The sequence below is a fragment of the Silene latifolia genome, chromosome 11, assembly GCF_048544455.1.
Source record: "Silene latifolia isolate original U9 population chromosome 11, ASM4854445v1, whole genome shotgun sequence".
Lineage (NCBI taxonomy): Eukaryota > Viridiplantae > Streptophyta > Magnoliopsida > Caryophyllales > Caryophyllaceae > Silene > Silene latifolia.
In genome coordinates, this window is record NC_133536.1 from 68,494,471 (window position 1) to 68,501,802 (window position 7,332).

The following is a 7,332-nucleotide window of genomic DNA, read 5'->3' on the forward strand; positions in this document are numbered from 1 at the left end:
CACTCGAGTTGTCGAGAAGCCATAAATGTACATGGATTTAAGTGGGAGTCGATATTGCCATGTTAAGACATGAAGATCAGTGGGAGAAATTGTCTTTCATGTTAATGTCATTGAGGATGACATGCTAACACTGCCATCGATGAAAGAGTGTTTTTATTTTCGATTCTCGATGAAAGAAAACATGATGTGTTCTAAAATTCCAAATCTATTATGATATAGGGAATTTTAAATTGGCACTGGGATAAGTATCTTATGTTGATAAGATTTTTTATCTGTTTAATTTCCGCCATTAGAACGATCATGTATGCCAATATATGCACATGCCATGATGAATCATATGCTTGGAGCATAATGAGTCAATAACAAGTTATTTCATATAAAAGTCATTTGAAAGCCTTCAAGAACATCTATTATAAATTCCTGAAAAAGGAATAAGGATCCGTTCTTGTGTTTGGATAACATACTAAGTTATGTGTTGAAGGGTTACACAGACTCTAGTTTCCAAACCTGTAAGGATTAATCGAAATCCTAGGCTAATTTTATTGACTCAGGAGTAAGTGACTAGAAAATTATTTTAGAATCAACCATTGCAAATTCTACAAATGGAATCTGAGCACATTATGATAAGGTGGTTCATAAAGGGACTATATGTAGACCCTTCCACCAAGTATTTTATCACAAGTTATATGATGACAGTGGGAGCATCTTTCAAGTTAAACTGCCCAAGTCTATGAAGAAGTCTAGACATGTACTTAGAAAAGTTCATGACATTAGAAATGACATTGAATAGAAGGAAATAGCAATTCATAAAGTTGGACTGAATGGATACATGGTATATCCACTAGCCAAGCTTTTATTTCACTTTTACATATGTAAAATATACACTTTAGATTATATGATATGAAGTAGTAATATGGTATTGACTATTCATATGTGATAACCACATTTATCGTTTAAGTTTCTTAAACTCATATATTACCTTGTTTTATCCAAATAGGTTGTTGAGACAACATTGAACCCTATTAAAGTGAACTGGATTAACATAGTAATTGCCCCTAGTCACTCATATAAGGTGACGTCTCTAAGTGACTAGAGTGTGAGTCGATTGCTGGCAAGTTCAAGTGCCATAAGGTCATAAGAGATGACTAGTTGATCACATAGGCGGACTGTAAGAGACACTCTGTCGGACAGTGACCGCTTATAGAGTTCTGGTAACTCATATAGCCTGGTCGTGGCGAGAGCTACTATAGTATTCTTTTGAGTCAATTCTTTAACTAGAGATTGTTCGCCCAAGTTGGCACAATTTCAAAGTGACTTTAAATTATGCTCTACGACTTTCGTAAATGAGGTCAAATGGACATCTTTTGGGTCATGATGAGTTGTGGCTAAACAAAGGGAATCGTGCAATAGAAATTGTCCACCCCTTGTCAGGGTTATTTAAAAATCTCAGGGCCACTCGAGGAGTAGTGAACTGAAAATGCGTGGCCACGCTCGGAAAGTATCTTCGGTAGATAGTTCCGGTCAGACAGTTACTCTCCAGATCGAGGAAACCACTCTTGATATGATCACATGCAAGTACGACCTGCAAGACACCTTGCATTGAGTGGGAGATTGTAATAGGACAAGAGAATTGGTGACGCACACTTGTCTCGGACAAGCGGGAGATTGTTGGAGTATGTGTCCTCAACAATAGTGCGATAACATTATTGAAACTCATGACAAGAATACGTAAAGGGATGATTCATTTATATAAGTCAACTGGTCAACATTAATCAGTAATGATTGGCTGACTAGAGTTTGACATTACTGTCGTTTATACGATGGTGATCAGTTGATCCCTTAAGGTCACACCTAAAGGACGATTCCCTTAATAGATAAATTAATTAATTGTATATTGATACAGATTAATTAATTCCTTAAAATTGAACAATTTACATATGTGAGTGAGAATATGAATCTTATTGTAATTCGATTAAATGAGATTCGTTTTAGTAATTAAAATGTTATATTACTAATACTTTTTTTTGATGACGAGGGGTTGAATCCCCCCGGGCCCATGCATTCCCGCACCACCACATAGACCATGTAAGCCACCCCCTTCGGGGGCTGCAGTGGCCAAGTGATCATTGCCCCAGCTGGTAGTCGAACCCAAGACCTCTCAACTCCTGCATTTCTGCAAGCTTCAAGGTTTAACCTGGCTACCACTGGACTAACACCACTTGGTTTATTACTAATACTTTGTTTATGAAACAATTAAATTAAGAATGATCGGTTAATTATAATTACAATCTGTTGTAGATTATGTTAACATGAACCATTTTATTTACTTGTGTTTGTGAATTACTAGTCAATTGTTATATATAATTGAATTAATATATGTAATGATATTTAATTGTTAAATATGCATTAATATGATTAATAACATGTTACATGTCACATGTCAAATATTATATGAGAAATTGACAAAAATAAAATGGACTCAATATTACAAGGGGCACCGGCTTTTGTAAGGTAATAGGGTGAAATGGTTGAGTTGTTTTAATTGTGGAAAACACAATGATTAACATACTAACCCTAGACTACACCCTATTATATATTGATAAGAACAATTAGAAAAGTGAAATGGCATGCATTGGCTCTCTCATCCTCTCCCATGCCACCGGTTTTTCCCCCCATTTACTCTAATAAGAATTGTTCTTATTCATTATCAATCATTCTTACATTTTCACTTCTTACTCTTCTCTCTTTTTCTCTCTAAAATAAGTTTTAGAAAATAATTGTTCAATATCTAATTTATTTATATTACTATAGTAGTAATAAGAAATAATATTAGATTATTTTTTAAGGTTAACTACTAAGATAATCTAGTTAAGTAATTAGTAGTTTTAAGGGGTAGTCTTGGTGCAATTGAAAGGAGGTTCTCACACTATTGAGAATAAGGGGATCATCCATTTACTTTGAGCTCAAGAACAAGTTAAGAAAGATGTTCTTACTTCTGCCCTTAAAAATCGTTTTCATCATTGTAAGGAACCTTGTTCTTACTTTTCTATTTTATTATGTTATGCATGCATGATGTGACCATTATTTGAGCATATTTAGTCCCCGAATTAGCCTCGTTCCTATGCTTTTTAGTGCATATTTGGGTCATTTACTATCTTTAGTCCTTTGTTTTGCATATTCTTTGAGGTTTTGTTGCCTTGGTAGGAGAGGAGTGTAAACCTTGCATTTTCATGGCAAAATAGAGCTAAATTGATTGAATCTAATGACCAAGCATCAAAGAGAAGACAAGACTAGAAGGCCTTTGTACATATTATAGTAGATGGGCAATGATGAAGAAATCCTTGCATCCCCGACTAAATCCCGGAGGATTATTGGAAGAAGAAAAGAAGAAAAGAAGGCTGTGACACAATCCGCCCGTCCAATCAAGAAGACGCCCGTCCAAGAAGTGACGAATCCGAGCGTCTTTGCAGAAGGGACGCCCGTCCAAACACCACAATCCGCTCGTCCAGCATACAAATCCGCCCGTCCAGCCACCAGGAAATCCGCCCGTCCCGATACCTTGGACGCTCGGATTCCCTTACAGTCCCATACGTCCTTTTCTTCCCTCCATGAAAGATGCGCATATTTATGAAAGACCGGCAAAAAGGTGACCTGCATCTCCTTTGAGAGGAGCGATTCCTCAAGGACTTAATCGTCATTTAAGCCCTTAGTAAACCCTAATTTGTGTACCTAATCCCCACTATAAATACCCCATTAGTCTAATTAGATAATCATGTTCTTCTTATCAATACTTAGTGTAGTTTATATCATTCTAATCTCTTCTTAATCTTGTAATCAACTTCTAATCAAATATTAATACAAATCTCATTTCCTTAAATCTCTCTTTTGTTCATCTTTTATTTTGGGTAATTGAAGATTATTTGGGTTATTATTGGGAGATTGACAACCTTCCAATCAATCATCAAGTACTTCTATTATTCTTTGCTTTATTTTGGAATCATTAGTAGGTATAATCCTCTTAATCCCTTTTTAATTATTGTTAATCATCTTCATTTATTCATCATGTTTTGCTTTGTTAATGTGATTGACAACCTTGTTAACATGTTAAACTTGATAATGAGTGAGTAGTTTCCTTAACTAGGGTTAATGGGTAATTAGGGGAAACCAACATGGGGAATGATTCATGCTTAATTTAATATGTTTTCATAGTTTATTTGCTTGCTTGTTGTGATCTCAACTTATGCACATGTTATGTTTGATGAAATGCGAGCCTATGAATCCTTGCATTTTTTTACCCATCACTTACCTTTTCAATGAGACTTGTAAGACATAAACCAACTCGAGTCTCATTAGACCATGCATATAGTTGAGTAGGGAGGATTAAGTCGACTTGTAGGTGTTGTATAATCTAATCGGTTCGGCTCCGGGACCCAAACCTTCCTAGGATTGTAAGATATAAACCAACTCGATCCATCACAACAATAATTGCTTGCTTATAATTTGAGAATATGTTTGTATGATCAATTCCCATGAATCCCCTATGACCCCATGACACCCTAGTGCTTTTAATCAATTGTTTACATCTCTTTTTAATCATCTTGCTTGTTTACTTTCATTGCTATTTAGTTTAGTGATCTTCTCATCTCAACCCAAAATCGTGACACCCCTAGACACCGCTACTTGCAATCGAAAATCCTACATCAATACCCGTCCCTTGGGATCCGACCTTTACTCGCCTCCTTACTAATAGTAGAGTTGTTTGTGAAGTAATAAATATTGTTTTGGTCTAGGTGCTCTTAACGACAAGTAACCGAAAACTAAATCTCCGAGTGAGTTCGACCAAAAATGGCGCCGTTGCCGGGGACGGTGTTAACTTGATTTGATTTTATTAGATTTTTATTAGTTGTGTCTTTCTTTGCCTTGAGGAAGTAAAACTCCTCAAGGTTTGTTCTAATTGTTTTCAAGTTGTTTGATATTTTGCATGTCTAGAAGATCACAAGGTAACTTGTTACCCTTTGATCACGAAATTGAAAGGACTTTGACAAACAATAGAAGACTTGCTAGAGGTACTTTGAGAGGTATAGGTGAGGTTGTAGATATTCAAACAAATACTATTGAGTTCGTCAACCCTTTTGCAAGAGAAGGTGAGGAGAACCCAACACAAAATCCAACACAAAATCAACCCACAATGCCTAAATTTTCATCACATTCCGTACCAACCGAGGAGAACCTACCCAATGGTACTCCCACACCACAACACTTAACCAGAAATTTCATTGCAAAATCCGCATTTATCCAATTAGTCGAAAGAAGCCAATTTGGGGGGATGCCTAGTGAAGACCCTCACTCTCACATGGAAACTTTTTGTGACTATTGTGATGCGATTTCACAAACCGGTGTGACTAAAGACCAAATTCGATGGGTCTTATTTCCTTTTTCTCTAATCGGCACCGCAAAACAATGGTTGAAGAGCCTTGATAAGGCTATTCTTGGAATTGACTCTTGGAAGAAGTTGGCTCTAGCTTTCTACAAAAAATTCTACCCTCCGGAAAAGACTAACATGCTAAGAGCTCAAATTACGGGTTTTAAGCAAAGGGATGAAGAATCTTTGTATGAAGCTTGGGAGCGGTTCAAAGGAATTTGTCGCTCATGTCCTCATCATGGACTTAGCGAGTGGTTCTTGGTACAACAATTTTGGAATGGTCTTTATGAAGACTCAAGAAACATTCTCAACATGGGATCAAATGGTATGTTCACCGAAGTTGATGATAATCAAACTTGGAACAAGATTGAGGAAATGGCGGTCCAAAATTCACAATATAGTAGACCTCGAAAGGCTACTAGGGGAGGAAAGCATGAAGTGGACTCTATTACTCAATTGGGTGCTCAACTTAGTGCTCATATTGATCCCATAAACTTGAAGTTTGAGAAGGCTATGGCTAAACTTGAAGAAGCCTCAAAATCACCAAAGCATCATGTTAATGCCATGGTAGCATCTTCATCAATCCCAAGTGGGATATGTGAGAATTGTGGAACTTTGGGACATGACCAAAGTGAATGTAGGGGAACAAATGAACAAGTGAATGCTTTTCAAGCATACAAGAGTGGTACCCCTTATTCCAATTATTACAATGAAAACACCAAATTCCACCCAAATCTCTCATACAAAAGCCAAAATGTTCAAAAACCTCAACCAACATACACCCCACCTCTCATGAGAAACCAAAATCAAAGACCCTTTTTCAACCAAAACCAAGGTTACCAAAATCAAACTCCATACAATCAATAAAATGACCAAGGTTTTGATGTTCAAAAAGCGGTCCTCCAAATGCAAAAGAATCAACAAGAATTTTTAACTCAAATGCAAAAAGATAGCCAAGCAAAGGACATCACCATCAACAATATCCTAGCCCACACAAAAATGTTGGAAACTCAATTGACCCAACTAGCATCTTCAAGTTCTCAAAGACAAAAGGGGCAATTACCACCTCAAAGTAATCCCCCAAGACATGAAACGGTTAGTGCCATTCACTTGAGGAGTGGTACGAGGTATGAAGGACCGAAGAAGCAAGTTGAGGATGAAGTTGTGGAAGCTAGTGACAAAAAAGAAGTTGTGCAAAACTCCAAGGAAGGAGAACCAAAAAAAGAAGAAGTTTCAAAGAAAAGTGAAGAAAAGGCCAAGGAGAAGGAGCCCATTGTGATTAGACTTCCATTCCCAAGTCGTCAAGCTAAACCTAAGTTCGATGACCAACTTGGGAAATTTATGGAAATTGTGAAGAATTTGGAAGTCTCGATTCCTTTCACGGAATTAATCAATCACGTGCCGGCCTATGCAAAGTACATGAAGGACATCCTTACGAAAAAGAAGTCAATCCGGAAGCTTGAAACTATCGCCTTCACTAAGGTGAGTAATGCAATTCTTCAAGGGAGTTCAACTCCGAAACTTAAAGACCCGGGAAGCTTCTCAATACCGTGTACCATTGGCGACACCACGATCAACAAGGCCTTGTGTGATCTAGGAGCAAGCGTGAGTGTTATGCCGTATTCGGTTAGTAAAAGGTTAGGGATGGGAGAGCTTAAATGTACCAACATCACACTCCAAATGGCCGATAGATCGACGAAGACACCGTTAGGGATATGGGAAGATGTTCCCGTGAGAGTTGGGAAATTTTTCATCCCGGTGGACTTTGTCATCGTTGACATGGAAGAAGACTCCAATATTCCGATCATTTTAGGTAGAACTTTCTTGCACACCGCGGGTGCGGTGATAGATGTGAAGCACGGAGAGCTTACTCTAGAAGTGGGAGACGAGAGCATAACTTTCAATCTTGA

General features: G+C 37.5%; 1 non-coding gene across 1 annotated transcript; it reads right to left on the minus strand.

The window, feature by feature from the left end:
- Window positions 1–5,560: 5,560 nt before the first annotated feature.
- Window positions 5,561–5,667, minus strand: LOC141616294 (small nucleolar RNA R71). Its single transcript, XR_012530650.1, has one exon. It is a non-coding gene; the product is annotated as a small nucleolar RNA R71 (small nucleolar RNA).
- Window positions 5,668–7,332: the final 1,665 nt, after the last annotated feature.